The sequence below is a fragment of the Lithobates pipiens genome, unplaced genomic scaffold, assembly GCF_037356315.1.
Source record: "Lithobates pipiens isolate NorthernLeopardFrog02 unplaced genomic scaffold, aLitPip1_a1.2 Scaffold_30, whole genome shotgun sequence".
In the NCBI taxonomy this organism is placed as follows: Eukaryota; Metazoa; Chordata; class Amphibia; order Anura; family Ranidae; genus Lithobates; species Lithobates pipiens.
In genome coordinates, this window is record NW_027507791.1 from 16,496,563 (window position 1) to 16,515,961 (window position 19,399).

Consider the following 19,399-nt stretch of genomic DNA (forward strand, 5'->3'; position numbering starts at 1 on the left):
ACACACACAAACAACAAAAGAAAACTATGCGAGTGAACGCTTTTATAAACACATATACGACGCCCCCTCTGGTGGGTTTCTGATGCCGGATCTGGTTGTAGGTGGGTGAAATTAAATTGCCTGTATGTGGCCCATGTAAGGCCCTCAAGGGGTCCCTGGTGAACTGAGCTTCGGGCATTTTGGTTAAATGATGCTGCCCAATCAAACTGAGGACATCTAGTGGCAGAAAAAAGTACTGCATGGGGTAAGCTATAGACTGAAGGTGAATAATGCAGCAAAGTTAGTTTTTTTTTTTGTGGTTGTTGTTTTAATCTAGTTTATGTTTATCTTGTTATTTTTGGCTGGCGTTATGCTTTAAAGGGCTATTTAAAGCAGCTGTAAAGCCCATCTGGTTGACATTTTGGTTTGCTTTGTGCACTGTGTATTATAAACAATTGCTATATTTGTAATCCTTTTATTGTCTCTGTTACATCTCAGTGCTGGTGATCTCCCGCGGCCTCTTTGCAGCCACTTTGCTTCAATAACAAGTTTTGTAAAGACATCTAAACCTGTGACTTTCAAAAAGCTCTAATAATATATAAAAGAATTTTTAGAAATGACATTTGTTCTTACATTGTGTCATCCATACACCTCAGTGCTGCTGATCTCCTGCAGCTGTTTTTCAGTCTTCATGCACTTTAGTGATGGCTGCATGGCATTTCCCAAGGCGGGTTTCCTGATGGTGACATCAGTGGACCATACCCGCGTAATGGCTGTCGAAATGTTCAGTTTTAGTCTCCATTAAAAGGCAACAGGCAATTCAGTTTGGTTCAGTTTCATTACAACCAGATGTGGAAATCAGAAATCAGCCAGAGGGGGCGCTGTGTGTGTTTTCAACATCTTTCCATCATTAAAAAGTTTGCTTTTATTGCGTGTGTGTTTTTTTTTTTGTTTTGTTTTTAATATGTATCTAAACCTCTTGGATACATATTACTCCATACATATGACCAACTCCCACCCCTTTAAGAGTTCTAAAAGCCGGGAGTTGAAGGTGGGCATTCGGGTCATGTGACCGTTGTGGTTGGCTGTCACAGTGGTCACATGATTGTAAAACTCCCAATCGGGAGCTTACTGATCCCTGACGTCTAGATGGGAGAATGCGCTCAGCATGTTAAGTTGTTTTAACCGGGTTGCATATATGCGGCCGCTCCGCATTATGGCCTGCCCGCCGAGGGACCGCATATATATGCGTTTTGCCGGCGTCGAGGGGTTAAAGCAGACAAGCACCATCCAAAAAATAAAAATTATAAAAAATAAAATAAAAGCTCATTAAAGGATAGAACAAAATTAAAAAAAAAACTTTTGTTTCCCCTGCAGCACTTCTTTTTCACCACTAGATGTCTTCAGTCTGATGTCCAGCATTATTAAACCCACCTCCTCTGAGCCCAGGTCATCCCGGACATGCCTCCCAGTGCAGTGTTTTTTTTCCCCACCACTAGATGTCCTCAGTCTGAGGGGAGGCATGAGCCAACTCAAGGTCATCCCGGACAAGCCCCCAAACTAACCAGTTAAAGGAGAAGCAGCAAAGTGATGAGCTCATTTGGCACTCTGCTCTCTCCTCCTATAAGCATGCTTTTTGCTGTCACATGAACTGATTGGTTCTTTTTGCTGCTTTTCCCTCTTCCAGTCTTGTGTCCAGTGAAGTAAAAAAATGTTTCCACCACTCAATGTCTTCTGTCTGAGCGGCAGCATTAGTCAACTCAAGAGCATCCCAGACAGGCCCCCAACCTGTGACTAGTCAGTTAAAGTAGAAGCATCATCTCTGTCACTCTGCTATCTCCTCCTATCAGCATGCTTTTTTTGCTGTCACATGAACTGATTGGGTGGTTCTTTCTGCTGCTTTTCCCTCTTTCAGTCTTCTTTCTAGTGCAGTAACTTTTTTTCACCACTAGATGTCCCCAGTCTGAGAGGCAGCATCAGCCAACTCAAGTCATCCCGGACAAGCCCCCAACCTGTGACTAGCCAGTTAAAGGAGAAGCAGCACAGTGAGGAGCTCATCTCTGTCGCTCTGCTCTCTCCTCCTATTAGTATGCTTCTTGATGCTCCTTGCACTGATTGGCTCCTTGTACTGTTTCTTCCTCTCTGTCTGAGTGCTGCTGTGTAGAGACGCTGAGAGGCTGATACCAGGTCAGATTCAGGTGTCTATTTTAAAATACAATTAATGAATTAAATGTAATGTAGATGGTTCTTCTACATCCAGGAGGGGAGGTGAGGGGAGGAGAGGAGAGGAGAGGGGAGGGGAGGGGGGTAAACCCAGAAAATCTCCAAATGTAAATGTGGCCCTCAGACGTTTCCTCCATCCTATTATTGGGCAGTCGGGAGATTTAGGAGAAATACGCCTAAATGGCAGCCGTGCCGGCCAAATGTGATGTCAGTTTTCCTAATGACATGACAGATGAAATCCTCCTTCATAAAAGCCGAGCAGTTTATGAGCTGATAAAGGAGCAAAACGAGGCGACGAGGCGGCCGCAGAAAATCTTTGTAGCAAAAACATTTGCTGTCCTGATTCTAATCTGAAGCTTAGGGCCCATTTTGTATCTTTGTGTTGCAATAACAGGACCGTTAACGCACGGCAAGGCATGATATGCGCACTTAGGGGCTCGTTCACGTGTGCGGCAGCCTTTGCCGGCCATTTGAAAAGCGACCTGGGCCAGATCGCTTTTCAGAGGGTGTTCAACAGGCTGTAAGAAGACGATACAATGCTTTCCCCACTGCCTGATTTAACCCTATAAATGCTGCACCATCACGTTGCCGTTGCATGTGGTTGTGGCGCGGCCCTATAGACTTTCATGGGTTGCGTTGGGTGAATGCTACTTGCTGTTTTTTTGGGGGGTTTTTTTGCCACAGCTGCAGCAAAATTTTTTTACAGCATGTCGCATTCGGCGAGCATTACTTAATTCAGGTGGCGGTTAGGGGCCAGCATAACCGCGGCTCTACCTCCTGGTTTTACTCCCCTCCCCCCCAGGTCTAGTGAAGGAACGCTAAGGCAAAGCACGCGTGTTACTGCGTGTTTTGGCAGCTTGTTAATTTTGATGGGCTGCCTTCACACGCAAAGAATGTAAATAGACTTTTCACCGAATGCAGTCGGGCGCGTTTTTTTTTTTTTTTATGTGCTGTAACATGCGCAAACCAGACATTCTGTTTCGTTCCGAATTCTTTCTTTTTTTTATTATTATTATTATTTATTTTTTACGAATTTCGACAAAAAGACATTTAACAATTTTTTTTTGATTATTCCAAAATTCAAAAATCTGAAATAATAACTTCATAGTTATTGGAATTTTCTTTCAAATTTGGCTGTTAGTGAATATAACGAATTTTAATTTATCCAAAGATTCCCGGATTATCCCAAGTAATGAATCCGTATCTAAACGAATGGAATGTAACAAATTAATAATAATAATAATAATATTAATAATAATAAAAAAGTTTTATTATTACTATTTAACCCATTTAACAAATTTTTCTGAAAATTCGAAAATCTGAGATAACTATTAAATTATAGGTATCGGAATTTCCTTTCAAATTTAGTGGTTAGTGAACGTAACAAATTCGAATTTATCCGAAGTTACAGATTATCCCAAGCGATGAATCCATATCTAAACGAATGGAATGTAACAAATTATTATTAATAATAAAAACTTTTTATTCTATTTATCATTTGATCCGTTCCATTTGTTTAGATGCGGCATTTGCTATTTTGGATAATTCGTAGCTACGGATAAATTCGTATTCGTTACGTTCACTAACAGCCAAATTTGAAAGGAAATGCCAATACCTATAATTTAATAGTTAATTATTATTAGTTATTTTCGAATTTACAAATTTTTAGAATTTACAATTTTTTTTGAATATTCTAAAATTCAAAAATCTGAAATAATAACTAACTATTAAATTATAGTTATTGGATTTCCTTTCAAATTTGGCTGTTAGTGAATATAACGAATTTTAATTTATCCAAAGATTCCCGGATTATCCCAAGTAATGAATCCATATCTAAACGAATGGAATGTAACAAATTAATAATAATAATAATAATAATAAATAATAATAAAAAAGTTTTATTATTACTATTTAACCCGTTTAACACATTTTTCTGAAAATTCGAAAATCTGAGATAACTATTAAATTATAGGTATCGGAATTTCCTTTCAAATTTGGTGGTTAGTAAACGTAACAAATTCGAATTTATCCGAACTTACAGATTATCCCAAGCGATGAATCCATATCTTAAACGAATGGAATGTAACAAATTATTAATAATAATAATAAAAACTTTTTATTCTATTTATCATTTGATCCGTTCCATTTGTTTAGATGCGGCATTTGCTATTTTGGATCATTTGTAGCTACGGATAAATTCGTATTCGTTACGTTCACTAACAGCCAAATTTGAAAGGAAATGCCAATACCTATAATTTAATAGTTAATTATTATTAGTTATTTCCGAATTTACACATCTTTTGAATTTACAAATTTTTTAATTTATGAATTTACGAGTTTTTGAATTTACGAGTTTTTGAATTTATGAGTTTTTGAATTTTTCAATTTACGATTTTTTTGAATTTACAAATTGCGATCATAACGAATGGCCCGAAAAACAAAGGAAATGGAAATGAAAACAAACAAATTTTTCAGCAGTGCACATGTCTAGCGCAAACGCCTATAAATGGAAATAAAAAAAGTTGGATACTAATTTATAGATTTTTGGATCAAAAAAGAAAACGCGTTTGTAAATGCCAAATATTCCCAAATTGCCTGTCTCAGGTGTGAAAGCTGCCTGAATTCCATGGCTGTTCGGTAGCAGGGAATCTGCCTCCTTCCCTCCCCCCCCCCCCCCCGCCCGGAGAGTGAAACGCTCTGCAGCGCCGTGTCGTGCCGGCCCGGAGGCGTAGTGCAGATCTGGATTTGCAGCCTGAGCTCCCAGCCCCCGCCCGCTGCGATTATGGGTTTTACTGGGGTGTAGTACAGAACAACCTCCCTGATCTCCCTCCCCCTCCCTGACTTACCCAGACACCCAAATGTCTCCTGACTGCGTTTTTATATATTACGCTTTCTGATTGGATGAGACCCTAAATGTGGCCCTCCAAACTACAAGTCCCATGAGGCATTGCAAGGCTGACCATTACAAGCATGACTCCCGCAAGCAGGGGCATGATGGGACTTGTAGTTCTGCAACAGCTGGAGGGCCGCAGTTTGAATCGCACATGGAAATTAAAATTGTAACATGTATGCACATATTGAGCGCCCTTTCACTACTGCGTGCTGCGACAACGCATGACAAGGCACCTGCTCTATGCAGGGATCGCTGTGGTGCCATTAACTGGGAACGGCACTCCAACGCATGGTATGACAGAGCGTAGCGCACTGCAGCGCCTATACCGCGCACCATAGATCGCTATCTTGTGTGCGTTTTTATAAATTTTTTGTAGAACTGCTGTAATGTACCCTTAAGGCTCAGTTCACACTGATGTGGTGCGGGAAACGCACAGGAATCACTACGTTTCCCTTCATCTCATCTCCCCGCATAGCAATTGCACTGCGCTCTTGTGATCTGCTGCGGGTGTCAATTAAGAGTCAACGACACCTCCAAAAGCAGGTCGCAGAACGCAACGCGCTAGCCACTCAAATACGACTTGCTGAGTTAAAATTGCCACGCCCTTTTTCAACCTTTTTTTTTTTTTACTGCCCACCGCCAGTGTGAGCTAAACCTTGCATATAAAATTCATGACGCTTGCTGTTACAGCCTTTGTTACAGCTCTGTGCTGCTGATCTCCTGCAGCCTCTTTGCTGCCACTTACGTTCTGTATGCACTCCAGTGTTGGCTGCATGACATTCCTTGGGGCGGTTTTTTTTTATGGTGATTACCGTGGCCCGCGCCTGCGTCATGTGTGTCTAATCAGTACTTATAGTCTCTACTTAGAAGCCCATGTGACAAGGTGACAACACAGGAGCACATTTGGGAGACGGGGACAGAGGGTTGTCACCCTATTACAGGAAGTGGCGGAACAATGGCAGGATCACCAGGGCTTATTTTAAAATGGTATTAAATCCAAAAGCAAAGTTTTATTATATTGCTGCTTCAGTGACGGCTGGTGCTCCATCGGTTGGGCGGAGCGGAGGAGGGACCTGACCACAGATCCCGCCCCATTGCTCCAGCCCCGTTGCCAGCTCACTCACCCTGTGCTTGCAGGTAAAAATGGCGGCGGCCTTCTCCGTGTCACGCCTCTCGTCGTTCGGGCTTCCCATGCGTCTCCTCGGCCCTACGTCTCCTCTCTCATCCTCCTTCTCCTCCTCCTTCCTCATAGGTCAATAGGATGGCTTTTCCTTTCGGCCAATCGGAAAACAGATCTCAGGACCCACTTTCTGATTGACCAGTGTGATAATAGCGAATATTCATTCTCTATTGTCACACAAGTGGGTGGACTCATTTCGCTGTGCTCTGCACCCCAAGCCCACCCTTTTTTGAAGCCTCTCGCTTTAATCACGTGCTTTAAAAAAATACCCCCCATCCATGCCGGACACATGGATGGGGGGGGGGGGCAGCGCCCATGCGCCCCTTATGGACGGGCTATCACTGTGCACCTTATCAATTCTTAAATGTGACGGCTGCATTCATTTTTCATTTAATTTTCAACTGGTGAGCCAGCCAGCAAGTCTGCTGTTTTTCAAAAGCACAAGCTCTCCAGCAGAATATATCAGTTTACAGAGACAAACCATATAACGATGACAGGTGGTTCTTACAACGATCAGTTTTATTTATTTATGTAAAGTCATTATCCCAAAAGAAAAAAAAAACAACGGCTATAACTGATTATAGTGTGAGCTGGAGTTTGACTTCAATTTGTTAGTGTATTTAAATTTGCTAGTACACCTAACACTCCCACCCCCAAGACCAACAATGCTGCTGTCTGCTGTGGCCCTTGTGCTCCTTCATCCAGATTGGGGGCGCTTCAATACAGGAGGCGTTACTGGCCAGATCACCAGGTGTTAACAGAGCGGAACAAAAACAGAGAAAAGAAAACTAATGCAGCCACCACATCTAATGATTGGTAAGCTACAATATATCACCTTTTTTGTTTTTGGTTTAATACCGCTTTAAGTAATTAAAGGGTTAACACCACCCAGATGCAGCGGTAACCATTGACATTCCCCACACACGACATTGACATTCTCTACAAAGTGCGGCAAACAAGGTGGCACGGTGGCGACATGAGCCTCAACTGGCTCAGAGGGATCGACAATGACGGGCGCAATTGAGTTAGAAGTGTAATCCTGTTAGCATGTCCCTTTATCCAGGCTCACGTCATCTGAGATAATTGGAAAGAAGCTGTCCTCATGCTGGGCACCCCATCAACGCTAATGCTTCCACTGTCAGGGGATGGGGAGACTTTTAATAGAATGCAGATTATTTGGGGACGTTACTGGCACTGCGATCGATCTAGATGGTGGCCTTGCCGAGCAGAATGTGTACCTTGGAAGAGAGGAGAGGAGATTGAAATTCATTTAAAGGATTCTTTTCTTTTTTGTTTCGGGCAGCAGAAGTTTTGCTGTAGGTATCTGTCCATGCTAATGCCAAAGGCTCTAAGACATGTCTCGAATACACCCCCTATTTGTGCCCCTACAGGTCTCAGAGCATGTCTCAAAGATGCCCTCTCACCATTCATGTTCCTACAGGCCCTGGGGTATTTCCTAAAGATGTCCTTCTATCATTCATGCTCATACAGGCCCCAAAGCAATGTCCCAAAGATATCCCTCTATCATTCATGCTCCTACAGGCCCAGAGGCATGTACCAAAGATATCTTTCCACCATTCATGTTCCTAAAAGTATTGGGGTTTGTCCCAAAGATATCTTTCTACCATTCATGCTCCTACAGGCCCCAGGCCATGTCCCAAAGATGTCCTTCCACCATTCATGCTCCTACAGGTCCTAGGACATGTCCCAAAGATGTCCTTCCACCATTCATGCTCCTACAGGTCCTAGGACATGTCCCAAAGATGTTCTCCTACCATTTGGGAAATGGCCTGAGGCCTGTAGAGGCACAAAGTCACCCCTTCCCCATTTGTGGCCAGGGGGCTTTCTACCATTTGTGTGCCAAAGATGTCCTTCTACCATTTATGCTCCTACAGGCCCCAGGCCATGTCCCAAAGATGTCCTTCCAACATTCATGCTCCTACAGGCCACAGGACATGTCCCAAAGATGTCCTTCCAACATTCATGCTCCTACAGGCCACAGGACATGTCCCAAAGATGTCCTTCCAATATTCATGCTCCTACAGGCCACAGGACATGTCCCAAAGATGTCCTTCTATTATTCATGCTCCTACAGGCCCTGGGGCAGGATCCAAAGATGTCCTTCCATCATTCATGCTCCTACAAGCCCTAGACCATGTCCCAATGATGTCCTTCCTACCATTCATGCTCCTACAGGCCCAGAGGCATGTCCCAAAGATGTCCTTCCACCATTCATGCTCCTACAGGTCCTAGGGCATGTCCCAAAGATGTTCTCCTACCATTTGGGACATGGCCCGAGGCCTGTAGAGTCACAAAGTCACCCCTCCCCCATTTGTGGCCAGGGGGCTTTGTACCATTTGTGTCCCAAAGATGTTTTTCCACCATTCATGCTCCTACAGGTCCCGGGGCATGTCCCAAAGATGCTTTTCTACCATTCATGCTCCTACAGGCCCTGGCGCATGTCCCAAAAATATCCTTCTACCATTTGGCCTGGTACACAACATCATCATTTATTGAGTGCCGATGTCAAGTCCTGTATAGACATTGGTGGGAGGGTGCCACTTAGAGGCCACATTAGTAATGAAAATCTCAGCTTGCTCTAGAACAGGGGTCTCCAAACTTTTCAAGCAAAGGGCCAATTTACTGTCGTTCAGGATTTAGGGGGGCAGTGGGTGTAGAAAATGCCTCTGTATCAGTGCCTCATCATTGGTTTTATTTTGAGGAATAGTGCCCCATTGCTGGAGCCAGTAGGGGAAATGGTGCACCATCATTAGTGTCAGTTGGTGGAATAGTGCTCCAAGGGCCATATAAGGGCAAGCAAAGGGCCACATCTGGTTCTCAGGCCAAAGTTTGGAGGCCACTGCTCTAGAACGAGTTTCTGTGACTTAAAACCAGACAGAGTCACCAGAGCTGTCCTAACTGTAACCAGTCACCGGACGTGCCCACACACTCCCACCCACTTGCCAGTATGGCCCACCCAAATGGCATCTCTTGTTATGAAATGGCATCTCTTATGTGTGGACTGCTCATCCTATTTATGTTTAATAAATGTCTTAATAAGTTACTGTGCATGTTCAGTAACTCAAATAAGGCTGACACTGTGATCCCAGGACAAGGTCCGGGACGTAGCAGCATCAGGGCTAAGTGATGTGGGACTGTCCCAGCAAATCCGGGACAGTTGCCATCTATGCAGTAGCACAGTGTGAATTATTTTCTCTCTGATGTAAAGGACCCCCCCCCCCCCATGGTTGTCACCAGCACAGCTATCCCCATTGGGTGATTTTTTCCTCATTTCCTGTTTTGGTGACAACGCTAAAACTTTGGATTTCTCATGACATCCTTTCTTTGTGACAATGGTCATCAGAACACTTATAGAGGTTAAATCTCAGACAGCACTAAAAACCTGCAACTGCATTAGTGGTGCTTCCCCATTTGCTTGAGTATGTATCGCTCGGCGGGCTTGTTGGGCATGCTACATGTTGAGTAAACTTTGCTGCAAGTGTGAAGCATCGCAAATGCGGCATGTACACAACCCCATCTGCTGCCTATTTGGGGGGGGGGGGGTGGTAGTGGCTTAACCACTCATTTTTTTTCTACCTCCTCCAACCACACGTTTAAATAAAGCCTAACACTCTCGTTGAATATATAGATTTTTTATTTTTTTGTGGGAGATTTCACCTTTTTGGCTCTTTCACCACTTAACTGGCTTCATCCTACCATTGGGACTTAACCTTCCTCTGACTGCGGGCTGCTTTTCCGGTAATGACGCGTTTCACAAATAAACACGGGAGCCTCCCGCCGCTTCCTTCACTCCTCCATGACAGAAAATGGCAGGTTTGACCACACGGCTCCCCTTTTTAAAAAGTGTAAAAAGATTTAAGATGACTAAGAGGATAAAAACATCATAAAAAAATACGGCCGAGCTTATAAGCCTTCAATGAGCTATAAATGTCTGGTTTGGCCGGCGAGTGTTTTTTTTTTTTTTTTTTTTGCGGATTGAAGACTGTGTTTAGCGTGGCGCTGGAAATATAGGTTAGGCATCTCCCCTGCTGGTGTTCTGCGGATTGGAAGGAAGAAAAGGTGAATTATTTATCGGCATGGGATCGGCTGAACGCGTCCCTGTCAGCGAAAGAGTGTGGAGGCGCGGGGCTCGGAGAAGCGCGGTGTGATCTGCCGCCTTTCCGCATGGCTTGCTGGACATTGCTTAGACGAGATGGGTTTGTTTGTTACACATGGCTTTAACGTATCTGACATCAACCCCGCAGTGCCTGCAGTTCCCCAGAGTCCCCACCAGGCAGCGCCGGCAACTGTTTACAACTCAAATTTAATGTGCTTAGATTTTGCCTTCCCTCGTTCCTCCACCCCCCAACCCCCCATTTTATACAGCACTACAGAATATGTCAGAGCTATATACACCGTATGTATGATACTAAAAATGTGTGACTGTGGTGGGACATTGGAGTGTAAGCTCTTCTGGTGCAGAGACTGATTTGACTGGCTCAGTGTTCTCTGTGCAGCACTGTGGTATATGTTGGAGTTATATAAATGTATTATAATATATATTAATACCAGTAATCGTGTGTGGTGGTGGGACATTAGAGTGTAAGCTCCTCTGGTACAGAGACTAATGTAAATGGCTCTGTGTACAGCACCGTTGTATATGTCAGAGATATAATAATACAGAAAAATGTAAGAAAATCCATAAAATGTAGAAATTACACGTTACGGGTGTTGGGGGTGATTTCAGAGTATGTGACGCAGTTTAGTTCCTAGTCAAGTAGAACCTTCAGAAGGTAGTTAGGAGTAGTGATGGACGAACTTCCGACGGGACGTTTCGCGAACGCGAAACGCGAACGGACACAAACGTTCGCGAAAACGACCGTTCGCCGCGGGCTCCATTGACTTCAATGGGAGGCGAATTTCGCAAACCTTTAGGTCGAATTTGCGGCCACGGGGTAATTATTAGGGGGTAGCACGTAGTCCCACCACCTGGACAATAGCATAATACATGTATGAGGTGAATTTGGGATCGATAACTACAAGCATTTTTTTTTTATTTGGGAAATTGTTCTGACAATTCAGGACTATGGAGCTAATGAAGGCAATGGAGGAGAGGGAAGGTCAGGGACCAGGGTAGGCAAACAAGAGGGTGCAGGAGATACAGAGCACTGACAGCAGCACCGTAATACAGAGCACTGACATCAGCACCGTGACATACAGCGCTGACAGCAGCTCCGTGACATACAGCGCTGACAGCAGCTCCGTGACATACAGCGCTGACAGCAGCTCCGTGACATACAGCGCTGACAGCAGCTCCGTGACATACAGCGCTGACAGCAGCTCCGTGACATACAGCGCTGACAGCAGCACCGTGACATACAGCGCTGACAGCAGCTCCGTGACATACAGCGCTGACAGCAGCTCCGTGACATACAGCGCTGACAGCAGCTCCGTGACATACAGCACTGACAGCAGCTCCGTGACATACAGCGCTGACAGCAGCTCCGTGACATACAGCGCTGACAGCAGCACCGTGACATACAGCGCTGACAGCAGCTCCGTGACATACAGCGCTGACAGCAGCTCCGTGACATACAGCGCTGACAGCAGCTCCGTGACATACAGCGCTGACAGCAGCTCCGTGACATACAGCGCTGACAGCAGCTCCGTGACATACAGCGCTGACAGCAGCTCCGTGACATACAGCGCTGACAGCAGCTCTGTGACATACAGCGCTGACAGCAGCTCCGTGACATACAGCGCTGACAGCAGCTCCGTGACATACAGCGCTGACAGCAGCACCGTAAGCAGCCCCAGGAGGAAGTCAGCACAGCACAGGGATGGTGTGATCCCCTCATAATAAGAACCCCCAGGAGGAAGTCAGCACAGCACAGGGATGGTGGGAGCCCCTCATAATAAGAACACCCAGGAGGAAGTCAGCACAGCACAGGGATGGTGGGAACCCCTCATAATAAGCAGCCCCAGTAGAAATATGACACCGCTCAACCTCTTCAAAGAGGAGGGTAGGGGCATATAGTACGGTGTGCTTTTTTGGGTCAGGGAAGTGAGCCAAATGAATTAAGAAGGTCTGTGTGCTTGATTCCAAAAATTGTTTATAGACATATACATGGTCTACTGATCACATGTGTTGAATTCCTCCGAGATCCATGCCTCATTCATTTTTAGAAATGTGAGGTAGTTAACACTGTGGTGAGCTAGGCGAGTACGCTTATCGGTCACAATCCCCCCTGCTGCGCTGAACGTCCTTTCGGACAGGACACTGGATGAGGGGCAAGCCAACAGTTCGATTGCAAATTGGGCAAGCTCTGGCCAGAGGTCAAGCCTGCCCACCCAGTAGTCTAGGGGTTCATCACTCCTCAGAGCGTCCACATCGGCCGTTAACCCAATGTAGTCGGACACCTGACGGTCTAGGCGTTCCCTGATGCTGGATCCGGATGACACCTGTCGATGGGTCGGCTGAAAGAATGACCTCATATCCGAAGTCACCAACACATCTTCAAACCGGCCTCTTCTTGCAGGCGCTGTTGGATTGGTACCCGCAAATCCTTCTCTGGGAGTGGGAATTGCTCCTCTGCCAGCGCACGCAAAAGCAGAATGCAGCATTTCTCGAAGCAAGGCCTGGAAGTGCTGCATTCTGACAGCCCTCTGCGACGGCGGTAACATTTCCGCCATTTTGTGTTTGTACCGGGGGTCTAAGTACGTTGCCACCCAGTACTGGTCCTTGACCCTCATGCTTTTTATACGGGGGTCCCTATTAAAACACTGGAGCATGAAGGCCCCCATTTGCACTAAAGTGGAAGCGGTGTGGTGGCCTGGCTCCTGCTCATCATCCAGGATAATGTCGTCCTCTTCATTCTCCTCTCCCCATCCTCGCACAACAGGGATCCCAGAAAGGTTTAAAGCATGCTCTTCTTGCTCCTGCTCATCCGCCCCGGCACCATCCTCCTCTGACTCCTCATCAGACTCCTGTTGTTGACTTGTCTCAGATAGAGTAGCCCCCCCTGGGAATTCATCCAGCATTGCGACTTCCTCATCTTCCCGCTCCTGCTCCTCCACAGCCTGATCAATGACACGACGCAATGCACGCTCCAGAAAGAAGGCATAAGGTACCATGTCACTGATGGCGCCATGGCTGCGACTGACCAGTTTGGTGATCTCCTCAAATGGCCGCAGAAGTCTGCATGTGTCGCGCATGAGCAGCCACTGGCGCGGTGAAAAAAAACCCAGCTCCCCAGAACCGTTTCTTTCGCAGAGTTCATACAGGTAGACGTTAACTGCACGTTTCTGCTGGAGCAGCCTATCAAGCATATAGAAGGTTGAGTTCCATCGCGTCGGGCAATCGCAAATAAGACGTCTGACCGGCAGATGGTGTCGCCGCTGAATGTCAGCAAGGCGAGCCATGGCCGTGTAAGATCTTCTGAAATGGGCCGAGATTTTCCTTGCCTGCCGCAAGATGTCCTGGACCCCAGGGTATTTGACAAGGAATCGCTGCACGACCAAGTTTAAGACGTGTGCCATGCACGGCACGTGCGTGATTTTGCCCTGTTTCAATGCGCTAAGCAGATTGGCACCGTTGTCACACACCACTTTACCAACTGTCAAATTGAGCGGTGTTAGCCACTCATCTGCCTGTGAACGCAAAGCTGAAAGGAGTGCCGGGCCAGTGTGGCTCTTTGCTTCCAGGCACAACAGACGCAGCACGGCATGGCAACGTCTCACCTGGCATGTGGAATAGGTTCTGGGGAGCTTGGGCGGTGCAGTGGAAGAGACGCTAGCAGCGGAAAAGGAGGAGGCAGCTGAGGAGGAGAGGGAGGAGGATGGAGTAGGAGGAGGAGAAGAAGAGTCAGGCCTGCATGCAATCCGTGGCGGTAAAACCAAATCTACACGGGTGCCACGGGTTACATGCTTGACGGCCGTCAGAAGGTTCACCCAGTGGGCAGTAAAACTGATATACCTTCCCTGCCCGTGTTTGCTAGACCACGTGTCTGTGGTCAGATGTATCTTGGCACCGACACTGTGTGCCAGAGATACATTCACTTGCCGCTGAACATGGCCATATAGCTCTGGGATGCCCTTCTCTGAGAAATACTTCCTTCCTGGGACCTTCCATTGTGGTGTTCCAATGGCCACAAATTTGCGAAAGGCCTCCGAGTCCACCAGTTTATATGGCAGTAGTTGGCGGGCTATGAGTTCTGACAAGCCAGCCGCCAACCGTTGGGCAAGAGGGTTATCCGGCGTCATCATTTTTTTACGCTCAAACATTAGGCCCACGGAAGCCTGCCTTTTTGCAGAAAAATGTGAGCTTGGCGTGATGGAAGGTGGAGTGGAGGACAATTGTGAGGAGAGAGGAGAAGGAGAAGTAGAAGACGAGGCTGGACGGTGAGAGCCTGCAGTGTGGCTTTGTGTGTTCCGTTGCTCCCACTGGGCTCGGTGATGGCTGCTCATGTGCCTTCTTAAGGCGGTCGTCCCTAGGTGAGTATTGGGCTTACCGCGACTAACGCGTTGACTGCAAAGATTGCAGATGGCAACGCTATTGTCAGCAGCGGACACGTTAAAAAAAGCCCACACTGCGGAGCCATGTGCCGGTGTCCTGGGAGCGCCAGATGTGACCGTACATGGTCGATGACTCGCTCCTGATACATTTGCAGTCTGCTTTGTCCCTGCTGTGCAATGTAAGTCATTGCTGCTTCTCCTCCCTATCTGCTGGTCCATATCTCCCTCTGAACTCCCCTCCTCTTCCTCTCTTGTGGGCACCCACGTGACATCACTAGACACGTCATCATCAACGTCACCTTCCCCACCGCTATAAGTAGAGTAGGCAGCAACACCGGGGACCAACCTCCTCCTTGGGCTGATCTGGGTACTGGCGTCAGACTGCTGAGTAGCGCTTGTTGCTACCTCCTCTTCCTGATCCAATACCAAGAGTGGCTGCGCATCAGAAATGTCCTCTTGATATGGATCGGAAAATAATTCCAGTGACTCAAGCGGAAGGTATGTGGTGGTGGTGGTGGTGGTCGTGTTGTTGGTGGTAGTGTCTTTGGGGGTGCACATAGCAGAGAGTGAAGAAGAGGGTGCAGATCGAGAGGATGAGGAGGGTGCAGAAGAGTAAGGCTGAGCGAGCCACTCAACCAAGTCTGGTGCATCCTTTAAAGTAATTGAACGCACCTTCTGCAACTTCCCACTTTGGCTCAAGCCTGTTGCTCCTGCCCTACCCCTACCACCCCTGCGGAAGGGCCTGCCTCTTCCTCTGCATGTCATTTTTTAAATGACCCTGTGACAAAACTCTTAGTCCCTATACCGCTGAAGGACTGCTGCAGTATAGGTGAGCGGTCAGCAGTGGTGCACGTCAACCCTATCTATTGTGGACCTATAGCGGTCCTTACAGAACAGCAGACTGTACCGCACTCAAGCCTATGTACCGTAGCACCCTATACCAAGTTACCAGTCCTTATAAGAACTTTTGTGGACCAAGCAGGTTGTGTATTAGTGTTTAGCAGACTGTACGTCAGTCCCTATACCGCTGAAGGACTGCTGCAGTATAGGGCAGCGGTCAGCAGTGGTGCACGTCAACCCTATCTATTGTGGACCGATAGCGGTCCTTACAGAACAGCAGACTGTACCGCACTCAAGCCTATGTACCGTAGCACCCTATACCAAGTTACCAGTCCTTATAAGAACTTTTGTGGACCAAGCAGGTTGTGTGTTAGTGTTTAGCAGACTGTGCGTCAGTCCCTATACCGCTGAAGGACTGCTGCAGTATAGGGCAGCGGTCAGCAGTAGTGCACGGCAACCCTATGTATTGTGGACCGATAGCGGTCCTTACAGAACAGCAGACTGTAACGCACTCAGGCCTATGTACCGTAGCACCCTATACCAAGTTACCAGTCCTTATAAGAACTTTTGTGGACCAAGCAGGTTGTGTGTTAGTGATTAGCAGACTGTACGTCAGTCCCTATACCAATGAAGGACTGCTGCAGTATAGGGCAGCGGTCAGCAGTAGTGCACGGCAACCCTATGTATTGTGGACCGATAGCGGTCCTTACAGAACAGCAGACTGTAACGCACTCAGGCCTATGTACCGTAGCACCCTATACCAAGTTACCAGTCCTTATAAAAACTTTTGTGGACCAAGCAGGTTGTGTGTTAGTGTTTAGCAGACTGTGCGTCAGTCCCTATACCGCTGAAGGACTGCTGCAGTATAGGGCAGCGGTCAGCAGTGGTGCACGTCAACCCTATCTATTGTGGACCGATAGCGGTCCTTACAGAACAGCAGACTGTACCGCACTCAAGCCTATGTACCGTAGCACCCTATACCAAGTTACCAGTCCTTATAAGAACTTTTGTGGACCAAGCAGGTTGTGTATTAGTGTTTAGCAGACTGTACGTCAGTCCCTATACCGCTGAAGGACTGCTGCAGTATAGGGCAGCGGTCAGCAGTGGTGCACGTCAACCCTATCTATTGTGGACCGATAGCGGTCCTTACAGAACAGCAGACTGTACCGCACTCAAGCCTATGTACCGTAGCACCCTATACCAAGTTACCAGTCCTTATAAGAACTTTTGTGGAACAAGCAGGTTGTGTGTTAGTGATTAGCAGACTGTACGTCAGTCCCTATACCAATGAAGGACTGCTGCAGTATAGGGCAGCGGTCAGCAGTAGTGCACGGCAACCCTATGTATTGTGGACCGATAGCGGTCCTTACAGAACAGCAGACTGTACTGCACTCAGGCCTATGTACCGTAGCACCCTATACCAAGTTACCAGTCCTTATAAGAACTTTTGTGGACCAAGCAGGTTGTGTGTTAGTGTTTAGCAGACTGTGCGTCAGTCCCTATACCGCTGAAGGACTGCTGCAGTATAGGGCAGCGGTCAGCAGTAGTGCACGGCAACCCTATGTATTGTGGACCGATAGCGGTCCTTACAGAACAGCAGACTGTAACGCACTCAGGCCTATGTACCGTAGCACCCTATACCAAGTTACCAGTCCTTATAAGAACTTTTGTGGACCAAGCAGGTTGTGTGTTAGTGATTAGCAGACTGTACGTCAGTCCCTATACCAATGAAGGACTGCTGCAGTATAGGGCAGCGGTCAGCAGTAGTGCACGGCAACCCTATGTATTGTGGACCGATAGCGGTCCTTACAGAACAGCAGACTGTAACGCACTCAGGCCTATGTACCGTAGCACCCTATACCAAGTTACCAGTCCTTATAAAAACTTTTGTGGACCAAGCAGGTTGTGTGTTAGTGTTTAGCAGACTGTGCGTCAGTCCCTATACCGCTGAAGGACTGCTGCAGTATAGGGCAGCGGTCAGCAGTGGTGCACGTCAACCCTATCTATTGTGGACCGATAGCGGTCCTTACAGAACAGCAGACTGTACCGCACTCAAGCCTATGTACCGTAGCACCCTATACCAAGTTACCAGTCCTTATAAGAACTTTTGTGGACCAAGCAGGTTGTGTATTAGTGTTTAGCAGACTGTACGTCAGTCCCTATACCGCTGAAGGACTGCTGCAGTATAGGGCAGCGGTCAGCAGTGGTGCACGTCAACCCTATCTATTGTGGACCGATAGCGGTCCTTACAGAACAGCAGACTGTACCGCACTCAAGCCTATGTACCGTAGCACCCTATACCAAGTTACCAGTCCTTATAAGAACTTTTGTGGAACAAGCAGGTTGTGTGTTAGTGATTAGCAGACTGTACGTCAGTCCCTATACCAATGAAGGACTGCTGCAGTATAGGGCAGCGGTCAGCAGTAGTGCACGGCAACCCTATGTATTGTGGACCGATAGCGGTCCTTACAGAACAGCAGACTGTAACGCACTCAGGCCTATGTACCGTAGCACCCTATACCAAGTTACCAGTCCTTATAAGAACTTTTGTGGACCAAGCAGGTTGTGTGTTAGTGATTAGCAGACTGTACGTCAGTCCCTATACCAATGAAGGACTGCTGCAGTATAGGGCAGCGGTCAGCAGTAGTGCACGGCAACCCTATGTATTGTGGACCGATAGCGGTCCTTACAGAACAGCAGACTGTACTGCACTCAGGCCTATGTACCGTAGCACCCTATACCAAGTTACCAGTCCTTATAAAAACTTTTGTGGACCAAGCAGGTTGTGTGTTAGTGTTTAGCAGACTGTGCGTCAGTCCCTATACCGCTGAAGGACTGCTGCAGTATAGGGCAGCGGTCAGCAGTAGTGCACGGCAACCCTATGTATTGTGGACCGATAGCGGTCCTTACAGAACAGCAGACTGTAACGCACTCAGGCCTATGTACCGTAGCACCCTATACCAAGTTACCAGTCCTTATAAGAACTTTTGTGGACCAAGCAGGTTGTGTGTTAGTGATTAGCAGACTGTACGTCAGTCCCTATACCAATGAAGGACTGCTGCAGTATAGGGCAGCGGTCAGCAGTAGTGCACGGCAACCCTATGTATTGTGGACCGATAGCGGTCCTTACAGAACAGCAGACTGTACCGCACCCAAGCCTATGTACCGTAGCACCCTAGACAGACCAAGTTACCAGTCCTGATAAAGAGCTTTGTGGAACAAGTGAGTTGTGAATGATTAGCAGACTGCAGCAGAAGGGCAGCAGTCAAGTATAATATTCTTTCTATATTTGGAAGAAAGAATATTATACGTGTACAAGCCTATTACCGTACCACTGATACCAGTCCTGAAAAGAACCTTTGTGGAACTAATAGTAACAGCAAGTCTTTAAAATTATCCTCACTGCCTGACACACTGCTTCCTGCCTGTCCCTATACAAATTGGCAAAAAAGAGTAGGCTGGAACGATTAGCTGGAACAGCTCTTTTGTGGACCTGATAGTAACAGCTAATGATGATGATGATGATGATGATGAAGAAAGACTAATCTGGCTGAGCTGTCCCTAAAATAGCAGCATACAGCGCTCTGTCCCTTTATCTAAACTGACAAAAGAAACTCAGGCTGCTGACCTAACACCTATACCAGTCCTGAAAAGAACTTTTGTGTACCAAATAGCTAGCGTTTTCTCTGTCCCTACTCCACACAGGATCCTTTCCCTACAGTGACAGAAGAAAGAATGTAAAATGGCCACCGGATCGGGTGTATTTATAG

General features: G+C 46.8%; 1 protein-coding gene across 1 annotated transcript in view; it reads left to right on the plus strand.

Moving 5' to 3' along the window:
• FLRT2 (fibronectin leucine rich transmembrane protein 2) overlaps positions 1–19,399 on the plus strand; it is a 102,207-nt gene that overhangs the window by 79,663 nt on the left and 3,145 nt on the right. The window lies entirely within an intron of this gene.